At 43.3% G+C, this 14,319-nt stretch overlaps 17 non-coding genes across 17 annotated transcripts; all 17 read left to right on the forward strand.

Annotated features, from left to right (window-relative positions):
• The first annotated feature begins 1,029 nt into the window (after positions 1 to 1,029).
• On the forward strand, positions 1,030 to 1,112 carry TRNAL-CAG (transfer RNA leucine (anticodon CAG)). The gene has a single exon. It is a non-coding gene; the product is annotated as a tRNA-Leu (tRNA).
• Positions 1,113 to 1,298: 186 nt separating this feature from the next.
• On the forward strand, positions 1,299 to 1,381 carry TRNAL-AAG (transfer RNA leucine (anticodon AAG)). The gene has a single exon. It is a non-coding gene; the product is annotated as a tRNA-Leu (tRNA).
• A 1,024-nt stretch (positions 1,382 to 2,405) lies between these two features.
• Positions 2,406 to 2,488, forward strand: TRNAL-UAG (transfer RNA leucine (anticodon UAG)). Its single transcript has one exon. It is a non-coding gene; the product is annotated as a tRNA-Leu (tRNA).
• A 611-nt stretch (positions 2,489 to 3,099) lies between these two features.
• TRNAL-CAG (transfer RNA leucine (anticodon CAG)) lies at positions 3,100 to 3,182 on the forward strand. The gene has a single exon. It is a non-coding gene; the product is annotated as a tRNA-Leu (tRNA).
• Positions 3,183 to 3,368: 186 nt separating this feature from the next.
• Positions 3,369 to 3,451, forward strand: TRNAL-AAG (transfer RNA leucine (anticodon AAG)). The gene has a single exon. It is a non-coding gene; the product is annotated as a tRNA-Leu (tRNA).
• A 1,024-nt stretch (positions 3,452 to 4,475) lies between these two features.
• Positions 4,476 to 4,558, forward strand: TRNAL-UAG (transfer RNA leucine (anticodon UAG)). The gene has a single exon. It is a non-coding gene; the product is annotated as a tRNA-Leu (tRNA).
• Positions 4,559 to 5,459: 901 nt separating this feature from the next.
• TRNAL-AAG (transfer RNA leucine (anticodon AAG)) lies at positions 5,460 to 5,542 on the forward strand. Its single transcript has one exon. It is a non-coding gene; the product is annotated as a tRNA-Leu (tRNA).
• Positions 5,543 to 6,566: 1,024 nt separating this feature from the next.
• TRNAL-UAG (transfer RNA leucine (anticodon UAG)) lies at positions 6,567 to 6,649 on the forward strand. The gene has a single exon. It is a non-coding gene; the product is annotated as a tRNA-Leu (tRNA).
• A 632-nt stretch (positions 6,650 to 7,281) lies between these two features.
• On the forward strand, positions 7,282 to 7,364 carry TRNAL-CAG (transfer RNA leucine (anticodon CAG)). Its single transcript has one exon. It is a non-coding gene; the product is annotated as a tRNA-Leu (tRNA).
• Positions 7,365 to 7,550: 186 nt separating this feature from the next.
• TRNAL-AAG (transfer RNA leucine (anticodon AAG)) lies at positions 7,551 to 7,633 on the forward strand. Its single transcript has one exon. It is a non-coding gene; the product is annotated as a tRNA-Leu (tRNA).
• A 1,024-nt stretch (positions 7,634 to 8,657) lies between these two features.
• On the forward strand, positions 8,658 to 8,740 carry TRNAL-UAG (transfer RNA leucine (anticodon UAG)). Its single transcript has one exon. It is a non-coding gene; the product is annotated as a tRNA-Leu (tRNA).
• Positions 8,741 to 9,372: 632 nt separating this feature from the next.
• On the forward strand, positions 9,373 to 9,455 carry TRNAL-CAG (transfer RNA leucine (anticodon CAG)). The gene has a single exon. It is a non-coding gene; the product is annotated as a tRNA-Leu (tRNA).
• Positions 9,456 to 9,641: 186 nt separating this feature from the next.
• On the forward strand, positions 9,642 to 9,724 carry TRNAL-AAG (transfer RNA leucine (anticodon AAG)). The gene has a single exon. It is a non-coding gene; the product is annotated as a tRNA-Leu (tRNA).
• A 1,718-nt stretch (positions 9,725 to 11,442) lies between these two features.
• On the forward strand, positions 11,443 to 11,525 carry TRNAL-CAG (transfer RNA leucine (anticodon CAG)). Its single transcript has one exon. It is a non-coding gene; the product is annotated as a tRNA-Leu (tRNA).
• A 1,295-nt stretch (positions 11,526 to 12,820) lies between these two features.
• On the forward strand, positions 12,821 to 12,903 carry TRNAL-UAG (transfer RNA leucine (anticodon UAG)). The gene has a single exon. It is a non-coding gene; the product is annotated as a tRNA-Leu (tRNA).
• Positions 12,904 to 13,514: 611 nt separating this feature from the next.
• On the forward strand, positions 13,515 to 13,597 carry TRNAL-CAG (transfer RNA leucine (anticodon CAG)). Its single transcript has one exon. It is a non-coding gene; the product is annotated as a tRNA-Leu (tRNA).
• A 186-nt stretch (positions 13,598 to 13,783) lies between these two features.
• On the forward strand, positions 13,784 to 13,866 carry TRNAL-AAG (transfer RNA leucine (anticodon AAG)). The gene has a single exon. It is a non-coding gene; the product is annotated as a tRNA-Leu (tRNA).
• The last annotated feature ends 453 nt before the right edge of the window (positions 13,867 to 14,319 follow it).

Below are 14,319 nucleotides of genomic sequence, written 5' to 3' on the forward strand. Positions count from 1 at the left end.
AAGGCACAATGGCAGCATAAATTTGCATAAACTGCCCCACCTATTGCCTTCCTACTTCCTGTGCTGTAGTTGTTTGTGTAGAGAGAGAGAGGTCGCAGGCAAGGAAATGTTGTGAGTCGGATACAGGACCCTAAATAGCTGGTGTGAGGTATGTGGTGTTCTAAAAGCATGAAAACTGTATACCTGTGAAATAAAGTGCTTTCGTATGTGTTCTTCTGTGTTTATTGTCCTGTGCATAAAGTTGCACCTTGTGTTTGAAGGTTTAAAATATTTCAGGCTTGCATGGAGGTAGACGTTTCTGAGTAACTTTTATTCATTTCTTAAAAGCCTATACTGTCAGGATGGCCGAGCGGTCTAAGGCGCTGTGTTTAGGCCACAGTCTCCTTTGGAGGCGTGGGTTTGAATCTCACTTCTGACATGCCTTTTGGAGATTTAATCTCCTTTATCAGGTTAACATCTGATGGAAGTTGCATCTGTTGGTCTTCACTTGGCACGTTATTCCGTTCTCCTCTTGTCAAGAGAGATGGGGTTTCTCATATACTGACAAAGCGCAATCCTTACCAAATGAGCATAGGACCCATGTAAGAGGTCATCTGGAAGAGTCATGCTCTTGTATGCCCTGGCCAGATGGGCCCTGCAAATTTGGAAGAATGCCATTCATCTGGTAGACAACTGGACTCCAGCACACTTACAGCAATTTCCTCAGGGCTTTGATCAGGGGCTGCTTAAATTTGCATACTCCACCCTATGTTGTGACTTTGAGATCCCTTATTGAAATTGCTTTAGCCAGCCAAGAGGTGGCTATTGTCTACATTTCAAAGCAGCTTTGAGCCGTTCAAGTGGCTGGTGAATAGCACTTTCTCTTTGTTCGCCTCAAAGTTCTAAAGAGTTCTCCATAGGTCCTGCTCTGTACAGATTGTTCAAAGATCTGTTGAAAGTGCATATAATAGGATAAATAAATTGAGGGCATTCCTTTTCAGTACCTCACCTGCATGGCTGTCTGGCCTCTGGAAGATGCTGGGAAAGTAAGTCAGGATGGCCGAGTGGTCTAAGGCGCTGCGTTCAGGTCGCAGTCTCCTCTGGAGGCGTGGGTTCAAATCCCACTTCTGACAGTCCTGTGTTTACTCTAATTTTTTTCTTGAGAAATATGATCATTTCCCTCGCAGTGGCTTATAGGATTGTCTTCTTGGAAGAGTGCAGTGAGTTTTTTTCTTGCTCTAGCCACTATTGGCCTAAGCTCTGTGCATTTTTTGGTTCCTAATATCTTTCTCACCCTTTAGATCAAAAAGCAGCATGGGGTCAGGATGGCCAAGTGGTCTAAGGCACTGCGTTAAGGCCGCAGTCTCTCGTGGAGGCGTGGGTTCGAATCCCACTTCTGACAAAACTTGAATTCCATTTTCTCTCTCAGTTCCTTTAGAATCTCAGCTAAAAATTGGCAATGTAAATAATATCTGAATAAGTACCAAACATCAGTTTCAACTGCAAATGCATTTGCCCTATTCTATCTTTAACGTTAATGTAATATTCTTCTAGCACTCGTGGTGTTTTATATTTCTTTTGTGGGGTACTTTAAAAATCTTTTTTATGAAAGAAATGGGTTACATTAAGTCTTGTGATGTTTTAGGTTTCCAATAAGGAGGTTTTAAATTTTATGTCACGTCATTTTCAGATGCTTCATTCAAGAGATGTTTCCACTATAGAATGCAGAGCAAGGGCAAAAATACAAGTGATAGAGCGAGTGAGTGAGAAGGAGTGTTGTGGAAGGAGAGAATGAAACAAAGACAGAGTGAGTGAACGGCAGGGAGGCATAGAAGAGGAGTCTAGTTGTGAAGGAGACCTGCTTTTCCCTGCTCTTGACCTCCCACCCATCCCCAAACAACCACAAACATACCTTCTGTGCAAAGTTGGTATGCAGAATTTCACGCCTCAGCAAGTGAGGGTGAGTCCCAGGCCAGGGGCTAAAGAGCAAAATAGTGCCTGTGCTCAGACTTTCCCTGCTAGGGATAGTTTATCTGGAACAAGGCCTACTCTCTTGTATCCAGCAAGGATCTAGAAATCCTGCATGAATCTGCAAGGCACATTGGCAGCATAAATTTGCATAAACTGCCCCACCTATTGCCTTCCTACTTCCTGTGCTGTAGTTGTTTGTGTAGAGAGAGAGGTCGCAGGCAAGGAAATGTTGTGAGTCGGATACAGGACCCTAAATAGCTGGTGAGAGGTATGTGGTGTTCTAAAAGCATGAAAACTGTATACCTGTGAAATAAAGTGCTTTCGTATGTGTTCTTCTGTGTTTATTGTCCTGTGCATAAAGTTGCACCTCGTGTTTGAAGGTTTAAAATATTTCAGGCTTGCATGGAGGTAGACGTTTCTGAGTAACTTTTATTCATTTCTTAAAAGCCTATACTGTCAGGATGGCCGAGAGGTCTAAGGCGCTGTGTTTAGGCCACAGTCTCCTTTGGAGGCGTGGGTTCGAATCCCACTTTTGACATGCCTTTTGGAGATTTAATCTCCTTTATCAGGTTAACATCTGATGGAAGTTGCATCTGTTGGTCTTCACTTGGCACATTATTCCGTTCTCCTCTTGTCAAGAGAGATGGGGTTTCTCATATACTGACAAAGCGCAATCCTTACCAAATGAGCATAGGACCCATGTAAGAGGTCATCTGGAAGAGTCATGCTCTTGTATGCCCTGGCCAGACGGGCCCTGCAAATTTGGAAGAATGCCATTCATCTGGTAGACAACTGGACTCCAGCACACTTACAGCAATCTCCTCAGGGCTTTGATCAGGGGCTGCTTAAATTTGCATACTCCACCCTATGTTGTGACTTTGAGATCCCTTGTTGAAATTGCTTTAGCCAGCCAAGAGGTGGCTATTGTCTCAATTTCAAAGCAGCTTTGAGCCGTTCAAGTGGCTGGTGAATAGCACTTTCTCTTTGTTTGCCTCAAAGTTCTAAAGAGTTCTCCATAGGTCCTGCTCTGTACAGATTGTTCAAAGATCTGTTGGAAGTGCATATAATAGGATAAATAAATTGAGGGCATTCCTTTTCAGTACCTCACCTGCATGGCTGTCTGGCCTCTGGAAGTTGCTGGGAAAGCAAGTCAGGATGGCCGAGTGGTCTAAGGCGCTGCGTTCAGGTCGCAGTCTCCTCTGGAGGCGTGGGTTCAAATCCCACTTCTGACAGTCCTGTGTTTACTCTAATTTTTTTCTTGAGAAATATGATCATTTCCCTTGCAGTGGCTTATAGGATTGTCTTCTTGGAAGAGTGCAGTGAGTTTTTTTCTTGCTCTAGCCACTATTGGCCTAAGCTCTGTGCATTTTTTGGTTCCTAATATCTTTCTCACCCTTTAGATGAAAAAGCACCATGGGGTCAGGATGGCCGAGTGGTCTAAGGCGCTGCGTTAAGGCCGCAGTTTCTCCTGGAGGCGTGGGTTCGAATCCCACTTCTGACAAAACTTGAATTCCATTTTCTCTCTCAGTTCCTTTAGAATCTCAGCTAAAAATTGGCAATGTAAATAATATCTGAATAAGTACCAAACTTCAGTTTCAACTGCAAATGCATTTGCCCTATTCTATCTTTAACGTTAATGTAATATTCTTCTAGCACTCGTGGTGTTTTATATTTCTTTTGTGGGGTACTTTAAAAATCTTTTTTATGAAAGAAATGGGTTACATTAAGTCTTGTGATGTTTTAGGGTTCCAATAAGGAGGTTTTAAATTTTATGTCACGTCATTTTCAGATGCTTCATTCAAGAGATGTTTCCACTATAGAATGCAGAGCAAGGGCAAAAATACAAGCGATAGAGCGAGTGAGTGAGAAGGAGTGTTGTGGAAGGAGAGAATGAAACAAAGACAGAGTGAGTGAATGGCAGGGAGGCATAGAAGAGGAGTCTAGTAGTGCAGGAGACCTGCTTTTCCCTGCTCTTGACCTCCCACCCATCCCCAAACAACCACAAACATACCTTCTGTGCAAAGTTGGTATGCAGAATTTCACGCCTCAGCAAGTGAGGGTGAGTCCCAGGCCAGGGGCTAAAGAGCAAAAGAGTGCCTGTGCTCAGACTTTCCCTGCTAGGGATAGTTTATCTGGAACAAGGCCTACTCTCTTGTATCCAGCAAGGATCTAGAAATCCTGCATGAATCTGCAAGGCACATTGGCAGCATAAATTTGCATAAACTGCCCCACCTATTGCCTTCCTACTTCCTGTGCTGTAGTTGTTTGTGTAGAGAGAGAGGTCGCAGGCAAGGAAATGTTGTGAGTCGGATACAGGACCCTAAATAGCTGGTGAGAGGTATGTGGTGTTCTAAAAGCATGAAAACTGTATACCTGTGAAATAAAGTGCTTTCGTATGTGTTCTTCTGTGTTTATTGTCCTGTGCATAAAGTTGCACCTTGTGTTTGAAGGTTTAAATTATTTCAGGCTTGCATGGAGGTAGACGTTTCTGAGTAACTTTTATTCATTTCTTAAAAGCCTATACTGTCAGGATGGCCGAGAGGTCTAAGGCGCTGTGTTTAGACCACAGTCTCCTTTGGAGGCGTGGGTTCGAATCCCACTTCTGACATGCCTTTTGGAGATTTAATCTCCTTTATCAGGTTAACATCTGATGGAAGTTGCATCTGTTGGTCTTCACTTCGCACGTTATTCCGTTCTCCTCTTGACAAGAGAGATGGGGTTTCTCATATATTTAGGTTCTATAACGTCTTGCTGACAAAGCGCAATCCTTACCAAATGAGCATAGGACCCATGTAAGAGGTCATCTGGAAGAGTCATGCTCTTGTATGCACTGGCCAGACGGGCCCTGCAAATTTGGAAGAATGCCATGCATCTGGTAGACAACTGGACTCCAGCACACTTACAGCAATTTCCTTAGGGCTTTGATCAGGGGCTGCCTAAATTTGCATACTCCACCCTATGTTGTGACTTTGAGATCCCTTGTTGAAATTGCTTTAGCCAGCCAAGAGGTGGCTATTGTCTCAATTTCAAAGCAGCTTTGAGCCGTTCAAGTGGCTGGTGAATAGCACTTTCTCTTTGTTCGCCTCAAAGTTCTAAAGAGTTCTCCATAGGTCCTGCTCTGTACAGATTGTTCAAAGATCTGTTGGAAGTGCATATAATAGGATAAATAAATTGAGAGCATTCCTTTTCAGTACCTCACCTGCATGGCTGTCTGGCCTCTGGAAGATGCTGGGAAAGAAAGTCAGGATGGCCGAGTGGTCTAAGGCGCTGCGTTCAGGTCACAGTCTCCTCTGGAGGCGTGGGTTCAAATCCCACTTCTGACAGTCCTGTGTTTACTCTAATTATTTTCTTGAGAAATATGATCATTTCCCTCGCAGTGGCTTATAGGATTGTCTTCTTGGAAGAGTGCAGTGAGTTTTTTTCTTGCTCTAGCCACTATTGGCCTCAGCTCTGTGCATTTTTTGGTTCCTAATATCTTTCTCACCCTTTAGATGAAAAAGCAGCATGGGGTCAGGATGGCCGAGTGGTCTAAGGCGCTGCGTTAAGGCCGCAGTCTCTGCTGGAGGCGTGGGTTCGAATCCCACTTCTGACAAAACTTGAATTCCATTTTCTCTCTCAGTTCCTTTAGAATCTCAGCTAAAAATTGGCAATGTAAATAATATCTGAATAAGTACCAAACTTCAGTTTCAACTGCAAATGCATTTGCCCTATTCTATCTTTAACGTTAATGTAATATTCTTCTAGCACTCGTGGTGTTTTATATTTGTTTTGTGGGGTACTTTAAAAATCTTTTTTATGAAAGAAATGGGTTACATTAAGTCTTGTGATGTTTTAGGTTTCCAATAAGGAGGTTTTAAATTTTATGTCACGTCATTTTCAGATGCTTCATTCAAGAGATGTTTCCACTATAGAATGCAGAGCAAGGGCAAAAATACAAGTGATAGAGCGAGTGAGTGAGAAGGAGTGTTGTGGAAGGAGAGAATGAAACAAAGACAGAGTGAGTGAATGGCAGGGAGGCATAGAAGAGGAGTCTAGTAGTGAAGGAGACCTGCTTTTCCCTGCTCTTGACCTCCCACCCATCCCCAAACAACCACAAACATACCTTCTGTGCAAAGTTGGTATGCAGAATTTCACGCCTCAGCAAGTGAGGGTGAGTCCCAGGCCAGGGGCTAAAGAGCAAAAGAGTGCCTGTGCTCAGACTTTCCCTGCTAGGGATAGTTTATCTGGAACAAGGCCTACTCTCTTGTATCCAGCAAGGATCTAGAAATCCTGCATGAATCTGCAAGGCACATTGGCAGCATAAATTTGCATAAACTGCCCCACCTATTGCCTTCCTACTTCCTGTGCTGTAGTTGTTTGTGTAGAGAGAGAGGTCGCAGGCAAGGAAATGTTGTGAGTCGGATACAGGACCCTAATTAGCTGGTGAGAGGTATGTGGTGTTCTAAAAGCATGAAAACTGTATACCTGTGAAATAAAGTGCTTTCGTATGTGTTCTTCTGTGTTTATTGTCCTGTGCATAAAGTTGCACCTTGTGTTTGAAGGTTTAAATTATTTCAGGCTTGCATTGAGGTAGACGTTTCTGAGTAACTTTTATTCATTTCTTAAAAGCATATACTGTCAGGATGGCCGAGAGGTCTAAGGCGCTGTGTTTAGGCCACAGTCTCCTTTGGAGGCGTGGGTTCGAATCCCACTTCTGACATGCCTTTTGGAGATTTAATCTCCTTTATCAGGTTAACATCTGATGGAAGTTGCATCTGTTGGTCTTCACTTGGCACGTTATTCCGTTCTCCTCTTGTCAAGAGAGATGGGGTTTCTCATATATTTAAGTTCTATAACGTCTTGCTGACAAAGCGCAATCCTTACCAAATGAGCATAGGACCCATGTAAGAGGTCATCTGGAAGAGTCATGCTCTTGTATGCCCTGGCCAGACGGGCCCAGCAAATTTGGAAGAATGCCATTCATTTGGTAGACAACTGGACTCCAGCACACTTACAGCAATTTCCTCAGGGCTTTGATCAGGGGCTGCTTAAATTTGCATACTCCACCCTATGTTGTGACTTTGAGATCCCTTGTTGAAATTGCTTTAGCCAGCCAAGAGGTGGCTATTGTCTCAATTTCAAAGCAGCTTTGAGCCGTTCAAGTGGCTGGTGAATAGCACTTTCTCTTTGTTCGCCTCAAAGTTCTAAAGAGTTCTCCATAGGTCCTGCTCTGTACAGATTGTTCAAAGATCTGTTGGAAGTGCATATAATAGGATAAATAAATTGAGGGCATTCCTTTTCAGTACCTCACCTGCATTGCTGTCTGGCCTCTGGAAGATGCTGGGAAAGCAAGTCAGGATGGCCGAGTGGTCTAAGGCGCTGCGTTCAGGTCGCGGTCTCCTCTGGAGGCGTGGGTTCAAATCCCACTTCTGACAGTCCTCTGTTTACTCTAATTTTTTTCTTGAGAAATATGATCATTTCCCTCGCAGTGGCTTATAGGATTGTCTTCTTGGAAGAGTGCAGTGAGTTTTTTTCTTGCTCTAGCCACTATTGGCCTAAGCTCTGTGCATTTTTTGGTTCCTAATATCTTTCTCACCCTTTAGATGAAAAAGCAGCATGGGGTCAGGATGGCCGAGTGGTCTAAGGCGCTGCGTTAAGGCCGCAGTCTCTCCTGGAGGCATGGGTTCGAATCCCACTTCTGACAAAACTTTAATTCCATTTTCTCTCTCAGTTCGTTTAGAATCTCAGCTAAAAATTGGCAATGTAAATAATATCTGAATAAGTACCAAACTTCAGTTTCAACTGCAAAGGCATTTGCCCTATTCTATCTTTAACGTTAATGTAATATTCTTCTAGCACTCGTGGTGTTTTATATTTGTTTTGTGGGGTACTTTAAAAATCTTTTTTATGAAAGAAATGGGTTACATTAAGTCTTGTGATGTTTTAGGTTTCCAATAAGGAGGTTTTAAATTTTATGTCACGTCATTTTCAGATGCTTCATTCAAGAGATGTTTCCACTATAGAATGCAGAGCAAGGGCAAAAATACAAGTGATAGAGCGAGTGAGTGAGAAGGAGTGTTGTGGAAGGAAAGAATGAAACAAAGACATAGTGAGTGAACGGCAGGGAGGCATAGAAGAGGAGTCTAATAGTGAAGGAGACCTGCTTTTCCCTGCTCTTGACCTCCCACCCATCCCCAAACAACCACAAACATACATTCTGTGCAAAGTTGGTATGCAGAATTTCACGCCTCAGCAAGTGAGGGTGAGTCCCAGGCCAGGGGCTAAAGAGCAAAAGAGTGCCTGTGCTCAGACTTTCCCTGCTAGGGATAGTTTATCTGGAACAAGGCCTACTCTCTTGTATCCAGCAAGGATCTAGAAATCCTGCATGAATCTGCAAGGCACATTGGCAGCATAAATTTGCATAAACTGCCCCACCTATTGCCTTCCTACTTCCTGTGCTGTAGTTGTTTGTGTAGAGAGAGAGGTCGCAGGCAAGGAAATGTTGTGAGTCGGATACAGGACCCTAAATAGCTGGTGAGAGGTATGTGGTGTTCTAAAAGCATGAAAACTGTATACCTGTGAAATAAAGTGCTTTCGTATGTGTTCTTCTGTGTTTATTGTCCTGTGCATAAAGTTGCACCTTGTGTTTGAAGGTTTAAATTATTTCAGGCTTGCATGGAGGTAGACGTTTCTGAGTAACTTTTATTCATTTCTTAAAAGCCTATACTGTCAGGATGGCCGAGAGGTCTAAGGCGCTGTGTTTAGGCCACAGTCTCCTTTAGAGGCGTGGGTTCGAATCCCACTTCTGACATGCCTTTTGGAGATTTAATCTCCTTTATCAGGTTAACATCTGATGGAAGTTGCATCTGTTGGTCTTCACTTGGCACGTTATTCCGTTCTCCTCTTGTTAAGAGAGATGGGGTTTTTCATATATTTAGGTTCTATAACGTCTTGCTGACAATGCGCAATCCTTACCAAATGAGCATAGGACCCATGTAAGAGGTCATCTGGAAGAGTCATGCTCTTGTATGCCCTGGCCAGACGGGCCCTGCAAATTTGGAAGAATGCCATTCATCTGGTAGACAACTGGACTCCAGCACACTTACAGCAATTTCCTCAGGGCTTTGATCAGGGGCTGCTTAAATTTGCATACTCCACCCTATGTTGTGACTTTGAGATCCCTTGTTGAAATTGCTTTAGCCAGCCAAGAGGTGGCTATTGTCTCAATTTCAAAGCAGCTTTGAGCCGTTCAAGTGGCTGGTGAATAGCACTTTCTCTTTGTTCGCCTCAAAGTTCTAAAGAGTTCTCCATAGGTCCTGCTCTGTACAGATTGTTCAAAGATCTGTTGAAAGTGCATATAATAGGATAAATAAATTGAGGGCATTCCTTTTCAGTACCTCACCTGCATGGCTGTCTGGCCTCTGGAAGATGCTGGGAAAGCAAGTCAGGATGGCCGAGTGGTCTAAGGCGCTGCGTTCAGGTCGCAGTCTCCTCTGGAGGCGTGGGTTCAAATCCCACTTCTGACAGTCCTGTGTTTACTCTAATTTTTTTCTTGAGAAATATGATCATTTTCCTCGCAGTGGCTTATAGGATTGTCTTCTTGGAAGAGTGCAGTGAGTTTTTTTCTTGCTCTAGCCACTATTGGCCTAAGCTCTGTGCATTTTTTGGTTCCTAATATCTTTCTCACCCTTTAGATGAAAAAGCAGCATGGGGTCAGGATGGCCGAGTGGTCTAAGGCGCTGCGTTAAGGCTGCAGTCTCTCCTGGAGGTGTGGGTTCGAATCCCACTTCTGACAAAACTTGAATTCCATTTTCTCTCTCAGTTCCTTTAGAATCTCAGCTAAAAATTGGCAATGTAAATAATATCTGAATAAGTACCAAACTTCAGTTTCAACTGCAAATGCATTTGCCCTATTCTATCTTTAACGTTAATGTAATATTCTTCTAGCACTTGTGGTGTTTTATATTTCTTTTGTGGGGTACTTTAAAAATCTTTTTTATGAAAGAAATGGGTTACATTAAGTCTTGTGATGTTTTAGGTTTCCAATAAGGAGGTTTTAAATTTTATGTCACGTCATTTTCAGATGCTTCATTCAAGAGCTGTTTCCACTATAGAATGCAGAGCAAGGGCAAAAATACAAGTGATAGAGCGAGTGAGTGAGAAGGAGTGTTGTGGAAGGAGAGAATGAAACAAAGACAGAGTGAGTGAATGGCAGGGAGGCATAGAAGAGGAGTCTAGTAGTGAAGGAGACATGCTTTTCCCTGCTCTTGACCTCCCACCCATCCCCAAACAACCACAAACATACCTTCTGTGCAAAGTTGGTATGCAGAATTTCACGCCTCAGCAAGTGAGGGTGAGTCCCAGGCCAGGGGCTAAAGAGCAAAAGAGTGCCTGTGCTCAGACTTTCCCTGCTAGGGATAGTTTATCTGGAACACGGCCTACTCTCTTGTATCCAGCAAGGATCTAGAAATCCTGCATGAATCTGCAAGGCACAATGGCAGCATAAATTTGCATAAACTGCCCCACCTATTGCCTTCCTACTTCCTGTGCTGTAGTTGTTTGTGTAGAGAGAGAGGTCGCAGGCAAGGAAATGTTGTGAGTCGGATACAGGACCCTAAATAGCTGGTGAGAGGTATGTGGTGTTCTAAAAGCATGAAAACTGTATACCTGTGAAATAAAGTGCTTTCGTATGTGTTCTTCTGTTTTTATTGTCCTGTGCATAAAGTTGCACCTTGTGTTTGAAGGTTTAAAATATTTCAGGCTTGCATGGAGGTAGACGTTTCTGAGTAACTTTTATTCATTTCTTACAAGCCTATACTGTCAGGATGGCCGAGCGGTCTAAGGCGCAGTGTTTAGGCCACAGTCTCCTTTGGAGGCGTGGGTTCGAAACCCACTTCTGACATGCCTTTTGGAGATTTAATCTCCTTTATCAGGTTAACATCTGATGGAAGTTGCTTCTGTTGGTCTTCACTTGGCACGTTATTCCGTTCTCCTCTTGTCAAGAGAGATGGGGTTTCTCATATACTGACAAAGCGCAATCCTTACCAAATGAGCATAGGACCCATGTAAGAGGTCATCTGGAAGAGTCATGCTCTTGTATGCCCTGGCCAGACGGGCCCTGCAAATTTGGAAGAATGCCATTCATCTGGTAGACAACTGGACTCCAGCACACTTACAGCAATTTCCTCAGGGCTTTGATCAGGGGCTGCTTAAATTTGCATACTCCACCCTATGTTGTGACTTTGAGATCCCTTGTTGAAATTGCTTTAGCCAGCCAAGAGGTGGCTATTGTCTCAATTTCAAAGCAGCTTTGAGCCGTTCAAGTGGCTGGTGAATAGCACTTTCTCTTTGTTCGCCTCAAAGTTCTAAAGAGTTCTCCATAGGTCCTGCTCTGTACAGATTGTTCAAAGATCTGTTGAAAGTGCATATAATAGGATAAATAAATTGAGGGCATTCCTTTTCAGTACCTCACCTGCATGGCTGTCTGGCCTCTGGAAGATGCTGGGAAAGCAAGTCAGGATGGCCGAGTGGTCTAAGGCGCTGCGTTCAGGTCGCAGTCTCCTCTGGAGGCGTGGGTTCAAATCCCACTTCTGACAGTCCTGTGTTTACTCAAATTTTTTTCTTGAGAAATATGATCATTTCCCTCGCAGTGGCTTATAGGATTGTCTTCTTGGAAGAGTGCAGTGAGTTTTTTTCTTGCTCTAGCCACTATTGGCCTAAGCTCTGTGCATTTTTTGGTTCCTAATATCTTTCTCACCCTTTAGATCAAAAAGCAGCATGGGGTCAGGATGGCCGAGTGGTCTCAGGCGCTGCGTTAAGGCCGCAGTCTCTCGTGGAGGCGTCGGTTCGAATCCCACTTCTGACAAAACTTGAATTCCATTTTCTCTCTCAGTTCCTTTAGAATCTCAGCTAAAAATTGGCAATGTAAATAATATCTGAATAAGTACCAAACATCAGTTTCAACTGCAAATGCATTTCTCCTATTCTATCTTTAAAGTTAATGTAATATTCTTCTAGCACTCGTGGTGTTTTATATTTCTTTTGTGGGGTACTTTAAAAATCTTTTTTATGAAAGAAATGGGTTACATTAAGTCTTGTGATGTTTTAGGTTTCCAATAAGGAGGTTTTAAATTTTATGTCACGTCATTTTCAGATGCTTCATTCAAGAGCTGTTTCCACTATAGAATGCAGAGCAAGGGCAAAAATACAAGTGATAGAGCGAGTGAGTGAGAAGGAGTGTTGTGGAAGGAGAGAATGAAACAAAGACAGAGTGAGTGAATGGCAGGGAGGCATAGAAGAGGAGTCTAGTAGTGAAGGAGACCTGCTTTTCCCTGCTCTTGACCTCCCACCCATCCCCAAACAACCACAAACATACCTTCTGTGCAAAGTTGGTATGCAGAATTTCACGCCTCAGCAAGTGAGGGTGAGTGCCAGGCCAGGGGCTAAAGAGCAAAAGAGTGCCTGTGCTCAGACTTTCCCTGCTAGGGATAGTTTATCTGGAACAAGGCCTACTCTCTTGTATCCAGCAAGGATCTAGAAATCCTGCATAATTCTGCAAGGCACAATGGCAGCATAAATTTGCATAAACTGCCCCACCTATTGCCTTCCTACTTCCTGTGCTGTAGTTGTTTGTGTAGAGAGAGAGAGGTCGCAGGCAAGGAAATGTTGTGAGTCGGATACAGGACCCTAAATAGCTGGTGTGAGGTATGTGGTGTTCTAAAAGCATGAAAACTGTATACCTGTGAAATAAAGTGCTTTCGTATGTGTTCTTCTGTGTTTATTGTCCTGTGCATAAAGTTGCACCTTGTGTTTGAAGGTTTAAAATATTTCAGGCTTGCATGGAGGTAGACGTTTCTGAGTAACTTTTATTCATTTCTTAAAAGCCTATACTTTCAGGATGGCCGAGCGGTCTAAGGCGCTGTGTTTAGGCCACAGTCTCCTTTGGAGGCGTGGGTTCGAATCCCACTTCTGACATGCCTTTTGGAGATTTAATCTCCTTTATCAGGTTAACATCTAATGGAAGTTGCATCTGTTGGTCTTCACTTGGCACGTTATTCCGTTCTCCTCTTGTCAAGAGAGATGGGGTTTCTCATATACTGACAAAGCGCAATCCTTACCAAATGAGCATAGGACCCATGTAAGAGGTCATCTGGAAGAGTCATGCTCTTGTATGCCCTGGCCAGACGGGCCCTGCAAATTTGGAAGAATGCCATTCATCTGGTAGACAACTGGACTCCAGCACACTTACAGCAATTTCCTCAGGGCTTTGATCAGGGGCTGCTTAAATTTGCATACTCCACCCTATGTTGTGACTTTGAGATCCCTTATTGAAATTGCTTTAGCCAGCCAAGAGGTGGCTATTGTCTCAATTTCAAAGCAGCTTTGAGCCGTTCAAGTGGCTGGTGAATAGCACTTTCTCTTTGTTCGCCTCAAAGTTCTAAAGAGTTCTCCATAGGTCCTGCTCTGTACAGATTGTTCAAAGATCTGTTGAAAGTGCATATAATAGGATAAATAAATTGAGGGCATTCCTTTTCAGTACCTCACCTGCATGGCTGTCTGGCCTCTGGAAGATGCTGGGAAAGCAAGTCAGGATGGCCGAGTGGTCTAAGGCGCTGCGTTCAGGTCGCAGTCTCCTCTGGAGGCGTGGGTTTAAATCCCACTTCTGACAGTCCTGTGTTTACTCTAATTTTTTTCTTGAGAAATATGATCATTTCCCTCGCAGTGGCTTATAGGATTGTCTTCTTGGAAGAGTGCAGTGAGTTTTTTTCTTGCTCTAGCCACTATTGGCCTAAGCTCTGTGCATTTTTTGGTTCCTAATATCTTTCTCACCCTTTAGATCAAAAAGCAGCATGGGGTCAGGATGGCCGAGTGGTCTAAGGCGCTGCGTTAAGGCCGCAGTCTCTCGTGGAGGCGTGGGTTCGAATCCCACTTCTGACAAAACTTGAATTCCATTTTCTCTCTCAGTTCCTTTAGAATCTCAGCTAAAAATTGGCAATGTAAATAATATCTGAATAAGTACCAAACATCAGTTTCAACTGCAAATGCATTTGCCCTATTCTATCTTTAACGTTAATGTAATATTCTTCTAGCACTCGTGGTGTTTTATATTTCTTTTGTGGGGTACTTTAAAAATCTTTTTTATGAAAGAAATGGGTTACATTAAGTCTTGTGATGTTTTAGGTTTCCAATAAGGAGGTTTTAAATTTTATGTCACGTCATTTTCAGATGCTTCATTCAAGAGATGTTTCCACTATAGAATGCAGAGCAAGGGCAAAAATACAAGTGATAGAGCGAGTGAGTGAGAAGGAGTGTTGTGGATGGAGAGAATGAAACAAAGACAGAGTGAGTGAACGGCAGGGAGGCATAGAAGAGGAGTCTAGTAGTGAAGGA

This window comes from Triturus cristatus, unplaced genomic scaffold (assembly GCF_964204655.1).
Source record: "Triturus cristatus unplaced genomic scaffold, aTriCri1.1 SCAFFOLD_262, whole genome shotgun sequence".
Lineage (NCBI taxonomy): Eukaryota > Metazoa > Chordata > Amphibia > Caudata > Salamandridae > Triturus > Triturus cristatus.